This window comes from Schistocerca gregaria, chromosome 6 (assembly GCF_023897955.1).
Source record: "Schistocerca gregaria isolate iqSchGreg1 chromosome 6, iqSchGreg1.2, whole genome shotgun sequence".
NCBI lineage: Eukaryota > Metazoa > Arthropoda > Insecta > Orthoptera > Acrididae > Schistocerca > Schistocerca gregaria.
In genome coordinates, this window is record NC_064925.1 from 387,193,390 (window position 1) to 387,211,667 (window position 18,278).

The 18,278-nt window shown below is 37.9% G+C and overlaps 1 protein-coding gene across 6 annotated transcripts in view; it reads left to right on the forward strand.

Annotated features, from left to right (window-relative positions):
* Positions 1-18,278, forward strand: part of LOC126278068 (lipase 3-like) — a 154,992-nt gene that overhangs the window by 11,131 nt on the left and 125,583 nt on the right. The window contains exon 1 of one of the 6 annotated variants that reach the window (XM_049977896.1): positions 11,351-11,479. The exons of the other annotated variants lie outside the window; for them this stretch is intronic. The gene's annotated coding sequence lies outside the window, so the exon portion shown is untranslated. Of the gene's footprint in view, positions 1-11,350; positions 11,480-18,278 lie in introns of those variants that run through there. 6 annotated transcript variants of the gene reach the window in all.

Below are 18,278 nucleotides of genomic sequence, written 5' to 3' on the forward strand. Positions count from 1 at the left end.
CAACAAGTTCATCTCTTGAAGACCTAGCTGTTTCACACATAAAAAGGTTGCATTGGTATGATATTTAACTTTGAAAATATCATCCTTCGAACCAAGTACTAAATACAAGACAGTTCGAAAACAGAACGCGATAGACAAGCAAATTAAGTGTTAAAAAGTTCATACCTTCCAGGTGTAGCCATTCAACCTTCAAAAAGTTGTATTATTGTGATATTTTATTTCTGAAATGGCTTCCTTCGAATCAGATACCACATTTAGAGCATTTAGAGAACAGCCTTCTGAAAAAAATCCTTGAAATAAAAAAATATTTTGAAAAACAAACGCACAAATGTGTTTTCAAACTATTTGTCTACAAGACGTAAGAAATAAAACAAATTTGAGAAACATCTGATGCGGCTTTGAATGAGTCCCGTAATCATCTACATCAAATGAGGCGCCGGTTGAGAATGTACATTCTCTTTCCTGATATTTGAACAATTCTGTATTGCAAAATCTTTGAGACTAATAATTGTTGGAACCTTTTTTACATCTTCGCCCACAGATCATGGAAGTAATTCAAGGCTTCATAACAACAGACTGCCGATCTGGGTAGCCGGCCAGATAAAATAACTTTACTCTTTAAAATTTAAGAATTCTATGTTCAACGATTAACTTCAAATTCTCAGTCGGCAGGTCATTTGCTGTACGTGATTTCGAACAACTTCCAAAAGCGCGTCAAATGCTTGTATTTTATACTTGCTATTAGACAAATCATTTCACTAAACATTCCCCGCTTTCTTTAGCATTTTTTCTGGACTGCACATAGTATGATCCTTAATTAGTTCTTGAACAGACTTCATTCTTAGATCAAGTCAATGTTTTCAAAATTAAAGAGAGACATCTGTTCTGTAAGATCTGAAGCATTATGACGTAAGTTTGGAAGAGAGCTGCTTCCTTCTGCATGAGCCTATTACCTTCTTGTCGTTAGCCGATCTGGCTCCAAAACAGGATAAAAGATGTTTGCTGCGCTAATAGTCAAAAATCAATATTGCGGGCGACACCACAGGTAGATCTAAAACGTTTTAATTACACTCTTGGTGTAAAGTATTCGCTGATGTGGCCAGATTTGGATGTCTCATATAGTTCGAATTAAAGGAAAGCAGATTACTAAATACAACACTGGTTCTTAGGTTGTTAAATTGTCCTAGTGCAGTAATCACACAAGTCCAGTGATTAAAAAAAAAGTATTTCCTATATCTCACTAAATATGGAAGGTCGCACTGTATTAACCTTTGAACTTAACAATATTCCATTATTAATAAAGTTTTCCAGTTACCTAATTAAATGACTGCAGCTATATTAGCAAGTAGTAGGTACAGAGCAATGACATTCAGCGGAACTAAGCTTATATACGAATATGAAATTACTATGCTCTCACTGTGTACTAGGTACACTGTCGTATTGTCATTATCGTAGTGCAGGAAAAGATTTGGAAAACCTCTGGAGGTAGAAAAACGTAGCAGATGAAATTGGACATTCAACCTACTTTGTCTCGTCACCTCCACTATTGGATTAACCTGAGACTTATAGAAGATAGCTCATTATGAAATCCAGTGGTCCATAAATCAATAGCTAAAGGTAGTCAAGCGACGTATTCAAAAGATATTACCAATAATTTCCTTAATAAATTACAGCCAAACACAAAATTCCTAACCACTCTGGCCAGCCACATAGTACTAGTAATATAAAAAAATACATAAAGCACAAAATTTTAAACATACCTTACAATACAAAATGTTGTGGTGAATTCACTGACTTATTTACAAATTAATGAATTATTTTTGAAATGAAGTCTAAGTTCTCTCCATTGTCTTTCAAAAAGGATAGAAAAAAATTACATCCATAATGACGAACTAATAGTTCTTCTTATCAGCGGTGTATTTATATATGTATGTCTCTCACTTAAACCTTCTGCATCTACCATTTGCACTGAAACGCTGACAGTCTCAACTGGTTGTACCAGAGTCCACAACAGCTTACAAGTCCAACTGTCTCTACCAGGGTTCATCTCCATCCTACTCTCTGCAGCTAGGACCTCATCGTCAACAGACATCGAAAATAGGACACTAACATTAATTACACTTACACATGTAAGAAAAAAAAATCATTGAGCTATTTCTTTTCACTGCACACGATAACAGATGTCCTATTAGTACACAATCACAAATTACTGTAACACAAATTATATACATGGCAATTAGTTCCAAAATTTTCACATTTGTTGTGAAAAATACAAAAATATCTTAAATCAAAAAATTATTCTTGCTCCAAATATTTACTTATTACTATTCCAAATTGTCACTTATTTACACGCAATCACTCAAAGGGAATGGAAATTATTTCTTATTACTCTGTACTTTAAGTTGATTACTCATTTCAGTTTACTAAACTTGAAAGTCAAACTTCCTTAGTGATGTTTGCGAATGTCCTATTAGCATTTCTCGGAATTAGTGTCAAATCCATTTAGTATAGTCATATCTTTAGTCATTTTTATAACTGTTGTCCATTCCTCAGCGAAGATCTGTCGCTTTGTTCTACTCATATTCGTTACCAGTACAATGCAAAACTACTCTCAGCAAGAAATTTACATTGGTAGGAAAATATTATCATCACTTCACCAGAAAATTCAGTAAATTACTTCAGCGTTAGTGTCACACATGCTAAATAGTTTATTTACGTGCTTCTTAGCACATCAAGACGTTCTAACCTACAATCCTCTGCTTCTGTTTATCGTCCACCTTCATAATTTACACATGTCTGTAAGTTTAGATCTTTTAATTACTTGTTAACTGGAGGAATGAAGCCACCAAAATGATTCTACTGCAAAAGTAGGCTCCCTAAACATTTATTTCCTACTTCGTACATTCATCTTTATTCGACATCACTGTTTCATTAATCGTCGATTCATTATCTCGGATTCATCATTTTATTATTACTTCATTCCTTTGTTACCTCATTATGTAACACTTCACTCGATTATTACCTCACTTCATTAACTAAGGAAGAAAACAACTGCCTTGCTTCTTGCCAAAATATCCACTTCACTGACTAGCTGTACACCATCATATTACTCATCGTTGTGACCTAAAAGACATAGCAAACTCTCTCTCTCATTACTTTTTAAACACTATCATAGACAATGGCTCTTTCAAATATTTTCCTTTTCTATTCACCAAATTTTAAGACATCTACACTATGATTCACTTTGAGACAGATTAACTTTCATAGACATTTACTCTGAGAATAAATACGCTGTAAGTGCTATAAATACACACTAGATGTAATTCCCTCCTTCGTTACTGTTGCCGGACCAATTCTTTACATATCTGCCTACTGATTATTCCAGATCTTTACTACAAGGCAGCTAACTTTTGGGGAGCAGAATCCCGACTTTTTGGGAGCAGAATCACGACTTTTGGGGAGCAGGATCCTTGATTTTTGGGGATCAGAACTCCTGATTTTTGGGTAGCAGAACCCCTGTTACTGAAGTTATGTAACACCAAAATATTTGCGGTTGAACCCAGACAGACAAAAACACAAAAAGTAGAAGAGCACAAACAGGATGGCGATAGAGTTGAGTGTCCCGGAATGCACATTTCTAAATGTTTTATAGTCTTAGCTAAATTCAAGTTCCCTAATTCGAAGAAATCTTCTCTCTTTCCTGAATCCATACACATACGTTTTGCTGCCTGTATATATGGTTAAAATCAAATATATTTTTCAAGCCAAATATTCTGTCTGGTTTCCTGCTAGCTAGCTCGTATGCATTTCATGGGCAACTCTTACTACTTTACATGGTCCATGTAACTTCTTGATTTCATCGTTTACCTTACTTGATTTCTCTTTCGTCTTAATGAGGAGCAAGCTCCATGTCTTGAATTCAGTCGGCATAACGTTCTTGTCAAGTCTTCTCTTTCCCCTTAATGCTTTTTTCTTCTTTCTGTTTTTTCACCAACCTGGAGCATACCCAGTAGACTTATTCCACAAGTTATTGATAATATTTACAAACTGCTGAATATGGCCGGCCTATACCGAATGTTTTTTGCTACAATAGGTCCTACATAGTCCACTGATTTCCTTTATCACCGTCACTCATATTGCCTTGTGCAAAAATCTTGAAATTTTGATATGCTTAATTTCAAACATCCCTATACATGCCATGAATTTTTCCGAAATAAACTGTGGCTTGTTACCTGACCAGTGATATTGGTACTCACATATTGTGAAGGTAAACAGTCTCTGATTTCTCAACTATGGTTTTGGTGCTAGCCCTACTGATACAAGTTTACGTGTTTAAAGTAAGTATCTACCACTACAGAAAAATCTCAGCAACCCGCTGTGGACACCGGTAGTGATTCCAGGAGGTCCACGACGATTCCCTCGGTTTGTGGGGAAAAACAGAAAAGTTATAGTCTTCTGAATAGCTAGCTACAATCTTCCTCATCCCATAACTCCCACGGCTCTGATGAAAATAGTCTATCAACTTATTTTCGCATCGTTCTGGGAAACACAGCTTCCACCCCTGTTTGTCCAGTCTTCCTTCTAAATAGTATACCTTCGTATATGGTATACTACAGTTTTACTTTTGGTTCGTTATCAGAGTTGTAATACTGCTTGACTTATCTGAAATTTGGATCTTCATTCTCTTTCCTTCTCATTTGCTTACAAATCTTTTAAATTGCTCTTTCCCTTTTTACCTCTTGCATGTAAAACAACCTTGTGTGACCCCAATCGTCCTCAGGTGTGTCAGTATCTTTCCTACCTGCAGGCATCCTAGGAAGAGTATCATCTATAATTCCGTTTTTTCGTTAATACAACGAACCTGTAGATCCCACTGCTGCAGATATAAGTCGCACCTGTGTCAACCAACGATGTTTCAATCTACATTGCTGTAGAAAACTCAGGCTTTTTAGTCTATACCACAGTTTTATGCCCCAATGAGTAATGTTAAAACTTTTGAAAACCAAAAACAATTGCTAAAACTTCCAATTCTGAAACACAGTAGTTCTTTTCGTGTGCATGTAAAGCATATCTGCAGATGCAATGATCCTGTACTCAGTTCCCTGTTCAGTTGTTACTAACTGAAAAGTTTCGAACCCCAGACAACAAAAACGTGAGTGAATGCTCTCACATAAAGGTACTCTGCCTTCAGTCAATTCTTTCTTTGTATTTTGAAAAGCTTCCTCACACTCTTTAGTCCAATTCGATGCTGCATTCTTCTTCAGTAAACTTCCTAGACAAGGGTGGCTGAAACGTTAATGTGCACAAATTTTACAAAATATCCAAAAACGGCAAACACAGCTCTCACTTCCTTCTTACCTCTTTGGTGATGGAAAGTCAGCAATAGTAGTACGTTTTTCTGGATCAGTGTGTACACCGTCTTCAGTAATTTTGAGAATCGAAAGAGCAGTTTGCTTTTAATAAATTCAGATTTATTTCAATTTTAATTTCATACTCTCTTTGTATATATCTTTTAGGACGTCATTCATATTTTTTCAGTCCTTAACCTAGTTGGGAGTAGCTACCAAAATATCATCAATATCAATAGTTATTTAATAGATTTTTAGTTAATTAATTCATAGCCTAATGAACACATAGACTTTTCTGAATGGAAAACGGCTGTACAAGAACTAGACTCCTTAGTAGGCTGATATTCCATTACCCACCAGTTATGTCAAAAGAAGTGAAAAATCTACATTCATGGAACTTTTGTAAAATTTCATATATGTCTGTTAGTCCATCACTCTCTTTCAAAATAATGTCATTCAATTTCCTGGCACCCTGGATAATTCTAACACCCCCATTCCTTCTTCTTGCAAGCACCAAGAGATTACTATAGCTGTTATCTGACCTTTCTCACAGTATATATATATATTCACATATGAAATTTGTTGTTAATAATCCTACCCAGTTCAAAAGCAATAGCAGTGTGCATAGCCATAACAGCAGGAGAAAGGATGATCTTCACTATGCAGGGTTAAATCTGACTTTGGCACAGAAAGGGGTAAATTATGATGCCACAAAAGTCTTTGGTCACCTACCAAACAGCATCAAAAACCTGACAGATAGTCAATCAACATTTAAAAATAAATTAAAGGAATTTCTAGATGACAACTCCTTCTACTCACTGGCAGAATTTTTAGATACAAATTAAGGGAAAAAAACTAGCTTAAACATTAGTGTCATGCAATATTCTGTTTAATGCAATATCTTGTACAGACATCTGTTATTAACCTGACACATTCCACATCATTACGAAGTGTCGTATTCATGATCTATGGAACAAGAATTAATCTAGTCTAATCTAATCTAATCTTCAATAATCTCCCCATTCTAACATCTTTCTAATCTCCATATTTACTGCTTCTCTACTAGCAAACGAAATAATATATGGTTTCTAAGAAAATGATTTTAAATTTCAATTTACATTCAAAGTCTTTTACCAGTCCAGGCTTGTATAAAGATGCCTTACTATTCTATAACAATATTTCCACCAAATCCTGTTTTTGACTAGTCATTATTCCGTCAACTTCTTCTACTTTCTTCCTTCTCTACTTTCATTTTTTCCTGTTCAGATGATAGTCTTTTCCAGTAGCTAGATAGCTTAATGGAAAGTCCAACTCCACATGTAATGTTCCTCCCATGTTTTCCAAAAAAAGTCAGTTCATATATACTATCATTACACATTAAACAAAATTTACCATTAGCAAAATCAATATTTACATTCCATTCATCCAAAAAATCAGTCCCCAACAATACATTGATTGTGAAATCAGTATTAAGAGAGAATTACACTCTAATTGCTACCCAGCAAGTTCCACAGTCAGCAGTCTATTTTGTTTAATATTCTTTGACTTTTACCAATTGCACGTGCCATTCACATATCAGATACAGGCATATTGCTCCTTCTTCTTTAGCCTTAAAAACCTCAAGAAACACCTGTGACTGGCCGTTCAATTCACTACCACTGTTCAGCAAATACTTAACATATACACACTACACATTAGCCACAACTGCAGGATATCATACCTCATTAGTACCTACGTGCTGCTCCTCTTCATTTAACAGATATTTGTTAATTTTATCTCTAGATAACCTATAGTCTAGATCACCAAATCTATTCTTAGTTACAGTCAAGTGACAGACAGGTTGATCTTCTTCGCTATTTAATTCACCATTAGCTTCGATATTTTCTTTCTTCTCACCTTGTCAAGTTATGTCCCTAATCCTTTCTTTACATATGATGTTACTTTCCTCATCAAATACGAAGTCAGACAACTCCTCATCTTCTTCATCTTCATTACTACTCGACTCACGACTAAGTTCATTATTATTGGTATTGTCACTTGAACCAGAACTGCTGTCACTATCACATCCTTCAAAACCTTAGTTAATCAACTGCTCTCTGTCTTCACAATTAGCCCATAATGTAAGACACTTAAAATTCCTTATCTCATCTAAATGACTACCGCCTGGCATGACATTCTGTTCGTTCTCTCTATGGTTCTCCGTAATCTGAACAGTTATTACACTCCTTTCCTCATGTACTGGTTCCATCATAAAGCCAATTTCTTTCGTTACCACAGTATTTGTTTACGTATTTCACCCAAAGATTCCAACAACCACTCATTAATCATTACATCTCCCAGACCCTGTTCTACATATTTTCCTGACTGCTCTTTTTTTTCATCTCTCCCTTACTTGTTCCTTCTACTTTAGATACATCTATTTTATCATCAACACGTTCAGTAGCTGAAGGCATAGACATATCATCTAATACAAAGCTATCATTCATTTCAGTGTATTATATTAAATCCAGTCCAAATTGAGACCCTCTGTCATCTACTGGTTCACACCAAACTATGTTCTTCTTATAACATACAAAATTAGATTCATCCTTTTTGTCCTCAAACAAACTCTCGTCATAAAATTCTTGTTCACTGTCCACCAACTGTCCCATGACACCAAACACTTTGTCTTCTTCCTCATTTCCATTTTTCATGAAAATGATAAACTACCACTTGAAAAAATGTACCTTAAGACTATTTGCGCTACCGTCTTTGCCTCTGCTGCAAACTGCAGTTGCTGCTGCAAGTCGCGGGTAATACTCCAACTGCGACGAAGTTGACCCGACTGCCAGCTGGTGTTGTCCATAACCCTCGCGTCGTTTGCAGATGTCTCGTGTTGATCTGTTAGGCGCCGTGGAGACGATTTTCTTCAATCCGGCGCTGCTTTGCTGAATCGACCTCTCGCTACGACTGGTTGTTGTATTGCAATGTATGACTTCGACTAGTAACTCGTACTATGGTTGCATCTTCACACATTACAGGCGTCTACTGTTTTCAGTTTCCGTTATATCCCGACATAATAGTTCCATAATTAACGTTTATGTCCAGAGTGCACTGTTAACAATTCATTGTTCGTTATTCATATAAAGGACCCACGAGAAAAAGTGGTTAAGTAAAAAATGAAATTTTACGTTATAACAGTTTCAGAAAGCTTTCAACAAGCTGATTTTATCAGGTTTTGTTTCATGGAAAGAAATTTTAGGTTATAACAGTTTCAGAAAGCTTTCAACAAGCTGATTTTATCAGGTTTTGTTTCATGGAAAGAAAGTTACAGCGGTTTAAAAATATAGCATCCATGGGAAAAAGGAGGTAAGTCAATGTGAAACTAGGAAAAAGGGTGTTAGTCAGTGGGCAGCATTGATCGCAGCTGTAATTATCAGGTGTTGAATATCAGGTGTTGAGTATGTGAAGTTGGAGAGGTTAAGTTAGTGCTTTATGTGTTGTGTGAATTGTTTAGTTTGTTTTACGTTTTAACTGAACCGTGGGAGTGAACATGGAAAATGAAGATGAGGAAAGTATCACCTTCAGCCAACTGTCACATTCAAAGAAGAAAAGGAAGAGAACAGGTTGACTTTCCGACGCGAGAAAAAACTTGTATCATCCACCCATGAATTATGGCCAGATTGTAAATGTTCCAGATTGAAATCTTTTCAGAGTACCACTCCCGCAGAGCGTGGATAAATTATATCTGATTATAACAAAATCACTGTGAATGCGCAGAATGCTTACTTGGCAGGCCTAAATAGTGTATCGCAAAGGAGTCTTAGGCAACCAGAAAATGAAGCTAAATTTCGTGACAACATTCATATCGTGTAAGAGTGAAGAGGGAGAATTCTGTCACTGAAGTAAATGTTTGTTCTAAAGCTTTTATATCTTTACATGGAATATCTAAAAAAAATTAGAAGTAATACAACATTATCTGAAAAAAAGTGTGAGTGCTAAGGATGGTCGAGGCCAACATTCTAACCGGCAACATCGTGTGACGACGCAGGCACTTGACGCAGGTCGCCAACACATTAGTTCATTTAAAGTTGAACGAAGCCATTACAGCTTGAAAACCTCTAAGATAGTATATCTCCCTCCAGATCTAAACATCAGTAAGATGTATGAGTTATTAAAGAAATCATATCCTACTCAGTCTCTGTCGTATGGACAATATAGACTTGTTTTCAATACAAAATTTAACGTCGGTTTCGGGTACCCTAGAACGAACACTTGTAGTTATTGTGATAGGCATGCTGCCGAAATTTGAGCTATTGAACATTCTTTGAAATCGTACCCGAGAAATAGCTCAGAAAGGGCAAGTGTAGAAACAAATTAATCAACCGCCAACGGTGACAAACTTCACGAATTAAAATCTGGCATGTTTTATATTCATAAAAGAAGTTCTAAAACAAACACCAGAGCATCAAAAAGATGTAAAAGTATTACTACGGATTTCCAGAATAACTTACCTATCCCTAACACCACAACTAACGACGTATGCTACAAGAGACAGTTAACGTTGTGCACGTTTGTTGTTGTTGTTTTGGTCTTCAGTCCTGAGACTGGTTTGATGCAGCTCTCATGCTAGTCTATCCTGTGCAAGCTTCTTCATCTCCCAGTACCTACTGCAGCCTACATCCTTCTAAATCTGTTTAGTGTATTCATCTCTTGGTCTACCTCTACGAGTTTTACCCTCCATGCTGCCCACCAGTACTAAATTTGTGATCCCTTGATGCCTCAGAACATGTCCTACCAACCGATCCCTACTTCTAGTCAAGTCGTGCCACAAACTTCTCTTCTCCCCTATCCTATTCAATACCTATTCATTAGTTATGTGATCTATCCATCTAATCTTCAGCATTCTTCTGTAGCACCACATTTCGAAAGCTTCTATTCTCTTCTTGTCCAAACTAGTTATCGTCCATGTTTCACTTTCATACATGGCTACGCTCCATACTAATACTTTCAGAAACGACTTCCTGACACTTAAATCTATACTCGATGTTAACAAATTTCTCTTCTTCAGAAACGCTTTTCTTGCCATTGCCAGTCTACATTTTATATCCTCTCTACTTCGACGATCATAAGTTATTTTGCTCCCCAAATAGTAGAACTCCTTTACTACTTTAAGTGTCTAATTTCCTAATCTAATTCCCTCAGCATCACCCAACTTAATTCGACTACATTTCATTATCCTCGTTTTGCTTTTGTTGATGTTCATCTTACACCTTCCTTTCAAGACACTGTCCATTCCTTTCAACTGCTCTTCCAAGTACTTTGCTCTCTCTGACAGAATTACAATGTCATCGGCGAACCTCGAAGTTTTTATTTCTTCTCCATGGATTTTAATACCTACTCCGAACTTTTCTTTTGTTTCCTTTATTGCTTGGTCAATATACAGATTGAATAACATTGGGGAGAGGCTATAACCCTGTCTCACTCCCTTCCCAACCACTGCTTCCCTTTCATACCCCTCATGTTTAATACTCATATATTGTCAATCGATGAATAATATTTCTTCTTTTATGATGGAACAGTACCCTACAGAGGGTCCAAAGCGGTCTCTTCCTTTTTTTTGTGACGACAATTCTTGATCCATCTGTTATAAAATTAGATGTATTTTCAGACTCTTGCGGGTGGTAGGACAAGGATTGGACTATTTTCCGCTTGCTCTGTTACATCGTTCATCACGTCAAGAGACTTGAGCACGTGATAATAACTTTTCCAATCCATGGTCACTCGTATCTCGAATGTGATCGTAACATAGCCAGTATCAATCAAAAACAAAAAATGGGTTGAAATTCCCAAAGACTGGATAGAGGAAATAGAGGCTGCAAGAGCAAAACGGTCACCTTTTCAAGTAGACGTAGAGTTTGTAAGAGATTGGTCTACACACCTCGATCGGTTATATTTCAAGAAATGCCCATTTCCTTCTAGACCAACGAGAGAATTATTAGTGGCTGCAAAAGAGCATCCCCGATTCTTGGAATACAGAAGTACATTCCATGGCCATAGGGATCGTCATGTTATCAACCAGCCACTTACGGTTCCAACAGAACAACCTCAGCCTCTAGGAGAGTTCTTTCTACCTGACTAAGCATATAAGGGTAAGTGTTTTTTGTTTCATCCTTATTTTCATCATCATTTTTATTGTATTATTTACTTGAAACAGTTTTTATTTTAAATTTTGTGAACAACTACCTCTACATTTACTTTTTAAAAAACCTAGAAGAAGGTGGTTTTGTTGTAGGTGCACAACCTATTACTTATGACAAATATGCAGACCTACAACAGTTAAAGATGTTTTGCGGAGAAGAGGCTAGGTAGCTTTTTTCCCAGCTACCAAAACTTGAAAAAGGACAAAAGCGTAACAAGAAACTGTGTCATCAAGATGACACTGTTATTCCAAAACCAATAAGTGCAAGTGCTATGCAGCATACCCAGAGCGAAATGAGTAAACAGTGAATGAACATAGTTTACATAGAAATTGTCTGACCCTACAAAGTTTTGTTCTGTTTACAAGAAATTAATTCTAGTCTAGAATTTTCTATCTTATGACTAATGGTTTTTTCGTAAGTAATTAATAAATTTTTGCACATTCATTTGTTACATTTTTAATGACATCTTAAGCAATACTGGTAGTTAGTTCTAATTGTACTAGGTTTAACAAAGTCAACGAATTATCTAGATTTACTGACATTCCCCCTTTTATAATGACTTACCCTCTTTCCCCCCACAAAACACTGAAGTTATTCGATCTAATATTTTCTTTAGGTTGTTAAGTACGTTTAAACAAAAATCTTGTAGAGGTATCTAAGGACTATAAGTAAGGCTACACTAAACATAAATTTCAAGAGGATCGGCTAAAAATTGTATTTGGTATAGAAGATTTGGTGTTAAAATCTTCTTTCCTGAAAAATTAAGAAGAACTGACTTACCACTTTTTTCCCGTGGACCTCTTATATGGTATAACAGTCACTCCTAAGGCGCGTTTACAGCTGTGCGCCTTGCGGCTAGTCACCTAGGTACTGTAGATTGCCTCACACGCAAGCAGAGGTGCCCAGTGTGAACCCAGGTCGAATGGAATCACTCATACGCACATGTCGAAAAGGCGTGCACCTATACACGTTCCTCTTGTTGGCTGTGTGGCAAGCACAGCCGCACGGCGAATGTTTCAAATGGCTCTGAGCACTATGGGACGTAAATTCTGAGGTCATCAGACCCCTAGAACTTAGAACTACTTAAACCTAACTAACCTAAGGACATCACACACACCCATGCCCGAGGCAGGATTCGAACCTGCGACCGTAGTGGTGGCGTGGTTCCAGACTGAAGCGCCTAGAACCGCTCGACCACGCCGCACAGCGACTAAGCCGCAAGGTGCACAGGTGTAAACGCGCCTTTAGTAGGTTATCACTGTAAGTCTCGTACTCTTCAAGTTACGAGCTACGTTAACACGGTGCTTACACGGCGAAGTGCCCGGAAAGCACAGGGCACCACTTGGAACAGATCTGATTCCTTCTGCATAAGCCTGTTCTGTTCTTCTCGGCCGGCTTCTGTGAACCAGCGCTTGTAGGCGCTTCAATCCGGAACCGCGCTGCTGCTACGGTCGCAGGTTCGAATCATGCCTCGGGCGTGGATGTGTGTGATGTCCTTACGTTAGGTTTAAGTATTTCTAAGTCTAGGGGACTGATGACCTTCGATGTTAAGTCCCATAGTGCTTAGAGCCATTTGAACCATTTGTTTTTCTCGGTAGGTGCACTGGCTTCAAAACAGGCTGAAAGACGTTAGATCTACTAATAGTCTACAGCAGTATTGTGATCGACACTAGAGGTAGATCTAAAACACTTTAATTACACTCTTGGTGTAAAGTATTCATTGACATGGCCAGTTTCGGGTCTCATATATAGTTCGAATTAAAGGTAATCAGATTGCTACTTACTACACTAGTTCATAGATTGTTGAATTGTCCTAGTGCATTAATCACGCAATACAGTCCAGTGGTTCAAAAAAATTCAGATGTGGGAAAAATTTAACGGATCAGTTCACCATATCCATGCCCTCATACACATTTAAGGAACTCAAAACAAGATAGTGCACAAAAACAATCAAGTTCCTCAACTCTGCTCTGCTAAGCAGTCATTGTACGTAGGAGTCAATAATTACGGTGTTCCTCTAATAAGTTCTCAGTCGGAATTAATTAGTGATTACTGACACATGAGCCACGAATGAAACCCACGAGTGAAGAAAACGAACTGTACGCATATTTCAGAATGTTAGTTATTGGACTACGGCAGATTTCTCATGACGAGCGACAAAGGTTTTGTTCTCTTTACTCTCAATCGCAGATTGAATTACCTCAGATGTGCTTCGTCTATATATAGTTTATTCTGTGAACAGTAATTTCCTATTCCAGGTATGCTGCCACGGGATGGTAGTTCCGCAACTGTGCAGTACTGAGGAAATTGATTAATTGTTATTTCATCCGACTCAGTTGCACGGATATAAAATTTGGATGTAGTGGTTACCGGCTTCGAGCTGACACGCCAATTCTCAAACCACACACCTAAAAATTACAAAGTACATGACTTACAATAATGTGTAAAAACATGATGTATGCCCATATAAAAGGTACTGGTCTGCAATAGCAAGCGGCGAGGCATTCACAACTATGGTGTCTGAATTTTTCCATGTGATTGGAACAGATAAATATGATTGTTTGTGTAGGCACCATATTCATTTGGTACGGTGTTCACGACCGTGACTATCTTGTAAACATGGTCCATACCCTGGCACTTCACTTGAACTTTAACTGTCAGCGTGACCTTACACATTTCTACTACTGTCTACGTTGTATATATACTTTATGTCTGTGTTAGATACGATTTTTAGGTAGGTTTGGTTATTAATGGTATGTAATATCCTCATAGGTAACCATTTATAAATGAAAATGAGTTCAATTAGTGTGTAAGCAACAAGTGATTTGTAATACTTCTGGTACGCAGTAGCTAGCACCAGGTGTATAAGGGAGTTCGGAGTTTGCGTCCAAAACACGTAATGAGTGTTAGAGAGGACGCCCGCCATACAATAGATTGTTTTACACTAGGAATAACTAGGCTATTGCATTTCAAGGTGCTATAACGCGTGGCGCCATGGCACAAGTATTATCCACAGAAATTAGCATATATTAACTGTTTATGTATTGAAATTTAACAAGGTGTCACATATGACGACATTGTTGGCATGCATTACGTTTTTAATAATATGTCCATGTTTTATTCATAACACTTTGTAAGAAACAAGAGATTTTGTACTGACAGAAAATTTTAAGATGATAAAGTGGTAAAGTGTTCGATTCCACAACACAGGCAATGTATGATACAGTACTCATTGGTCACGCAAATATGTGGTGTGCTGTATATGTCAGCGTTAATTATGGTTATTTCCTTTTAGGGTGAAAAGCATATGTTACTGTATTGCTAGCGTGCTTACGATGCGCGTGTTTGTAATCGTTTGATACACTTGTTTAAATGTGTGTGACTAAAATCTGCAAGACTGCGTTACTGTGGGTTTGGTACCAAAGGTTACGTTAATAATGTAATTTTTAAGGCTCTGTAAAGCTGTAACTGTTTCATGCCTTTCGCTTTATTTTATCTTTATTTTATTGTAGACAGTATATGGCTAACATGCAATAATGAACAGCACATTTTAGGTTTGGCGTTGGCTCCCTGTGTGCAAGGTATTAATGTTTCGTACTATATCCTGTTACAAAAATAAAGGGTTGTATGCAGGAGGACGCAGTATGTCGTCTTCTGGCTTTGTGTATTCCATTTAGACGCTACGTTACTTTGTGAAAAATTGTTAACATTTCCTGTAATGTAAAATTTATATTTTCATTTGGATGCCACGTTATTTTGTAAAACAAAATTGTCAACTTTTTCTGTAAGGTAAATTTGATATTTCTTTACTTTTACAAACGTAATCAATAAAAAGGTAATAGTTGCGGTAACATCATATAAAACTAATAGGCAGCTACATGCAGATGCGCATATGTATGAGCGAAACAAGAAAGGTGTCCTGTTGCCTGTTGTAGGTAATATTGTTAGTTTGGTTGTGTCAGTCAGTAGCAACGGATGCAGAGGCAAAGATCAATCTCGGTACTTGTTGCTCACTGTGTACTTTGCCATGCATTTTGGTTACCATATTGTGTGAATAATTGCGGTTAATAGCAACGTATGTCTAAAGCATATGAGTATCTATGTTATGGACATACATACTGTTTGTACACATTATTGTAAGACGTGTACTTTGTAATTCTTAGGAGTGTCGATAACCACAAGAGTTGAATTTCATATCAACGCAACGAAATTAAAAAAAAAAAATACCCAATTTCCTCTGTATGGATAATATTTTTTACGCTGCTCATTACTGATCATTACTGATAGCAGCCATCTTAAATAAAATCTTTTATGACCCTCAAAATATCGAATTTCATAGTTAGTGATTTAATTAACAAATGCTACACATCAAATGGAACACAAAAAATATATCAAGAAAATTATAATTCCAAAGTTCAGAATCTAATAGTAATTTTGACATTATTTTTAATTGAAGTTAGCAATGATTTAAAGGTTTAATGTCAATTATTTCTGAAGATAATTTCTATCACACAATTTTAGATAACTTACAGGAAAGTAGGAGATATGCACTTTCAAATGATAGGTGTTAATATGCTGAAATATGTTTCCTAACACTCACTAAATATCTAAGGTCGTACTGTATTAACCTTTTCAATTGCAATATTTCATTATTAACAGAGTTTCTGAGTTAACTAATTAGATCACTGCTGTTATATTCGAAAGTACTAAGTACTTAGCAATGAAATTCAATTGAACTAATCTTGTTTATGAGTCTGAAATAAATAGTTTGGAGAAGAAGAGAATAGAATCTTCCGAAATGTGGTGCTACAGAAGAATGCTGGAGATTAGATGGGTAAATCACATAACTAATGAGGAGGTATTGAATAGAATTGGGGAGAAGAGGAGTTTGTGGCACAACTTGACGAGAAGAAGGGACCGGTTAGTAGGACATTTCTGAGGCATCAAGGGCTCACAAATTTAGCATTGGAGGGCAGCCTGGAGAGTAAAAATCGTAGAGGGAGACCAAGAAATGAATACACTAAGCAGATTCAGAAGGATGTAGGTTGCAGTAGGTACTGGGAGATGAAGAAGCTTGCACAGGATAGGGTAGCATGGAGAGATGCATCAAACCAGTCTAAGGACTGAAGACCACAACAACAACAATGCACTCACTAGGTACTGGGTGCACTATTATATTGCTATGCTCATAGTTTAGGAACAGATTTAGAAAATCCTGAGAGGCCGAAAAACGTCGCAGATGAAATTGGATACTCAAGTTGCTTTGTCTCCAGTTGTGCAGGCTGCCCCTCATCTAGAGCAACCATTGTAGAGTTTTGTTGCTTCATAGGCTTGTAGTTTTGTTCGTATGTTCGCTTTCGTGTTCGTTAGCAACAGATTAAGTTTCTGAATCATTCCGATGATTTTTTTCTCTCTTTTGATGTGAATGTTGTTTTTCTTATATTCGTTTCTTTGCCTATTGCTACCTCGAAGTATTTAACGACGCACCACGAAGGAAGAATACGAACAGGACAGAAATCGTTAAATGTGATGTACATGTACAGACAAATAAGTGATTCCAATTTCAGAAAAACTGGATGAGTTTTTCGAGAGGAGGAGGTTCGCACATAACTGAGCAACTTAATAATGTGTTTTTCCACCTCTTGCCCTTATGGAAGTTTGGCATTGATTGATAAACTTGTTGGATGTCCTGCTAAGGGATGTCGTGATAAATTCAGTCCAACTGTAGCCTTACATCGTCAAATTCCGAGAGGCTTGGAGAGATCCGACGACGTTACTGGCCAGGGTAGTGTTTGACAAGCACTGAGACAAGCAGCAGAAAATCCCAATGTGTGTGGATGGACATTATCTTGATGAAGTTTAAGCCGAGGATTGCTCGCATGAAGTACAGCGAAGCAGAGCGTAGAATATCGTCGACGTACCGCTGTGCCGACAGGATGCCGCGGATGACAACCAAATGTGTCCAGCAATGGAAATAAATGGCACCCAAGAGCATCAATTCAGGTTGTCGGCTGATATGGCGGGCGACTGTCACATTGGTGTCCCACCGCTGCCTGGGGCGTCTCCAGACACGTCTTGGGCCTGAAGTCTCATTGAGTGGAGGAGAATTGTCTTCAGTGATTAGTACCGCTTCGAACTGAGGCCTGATGATCAGTGGATATGACTGCAGACGCCCCTACGCATGGGTGTGGTACCAACGTGACTGACGCCCACCGTATAGTGATTAGTCCCACTTTGAACTGAGGCCTGATGATCAGTGGGTACGTCTGCAGACGCCCCTACGCAGAGGTGTGGTACCAACGTCACTGTCGCACGCCATACAGTGATTAGTCCCACTTCGAACTGAGGCCTGATGATCAGTGGATGTGCCTGCAGACGCCCCTATGCAGAGGTGTGGTAGCAACGTGACTGTCACCCGCCATACAGTGATTTGTCCCACTTCGAACTGAGGACTGATGATCAGTGGATATGTCTGCTGACGCCCCTACGCAGAGGTGTGGTACCCACGTGACTGACGCCCACCGTATAGTGATTAGTCCCACTTTGAACTGAGGCCTGATGATCAGTGGATACGTCTGCAGACGCCCCTACGCAGAGGTGTGGTACCAACGTGACTGTCGCTCGCCGTACTGACCCGACAGCCAGAATTGATGGTCTGGGGTGTCATTACTTTTCACAGCAGGACCCCTTTGGTTGTCATCCGCGGCACAACGGTTCGTCGACGAAATTACACGACCCGTTTTGTTGC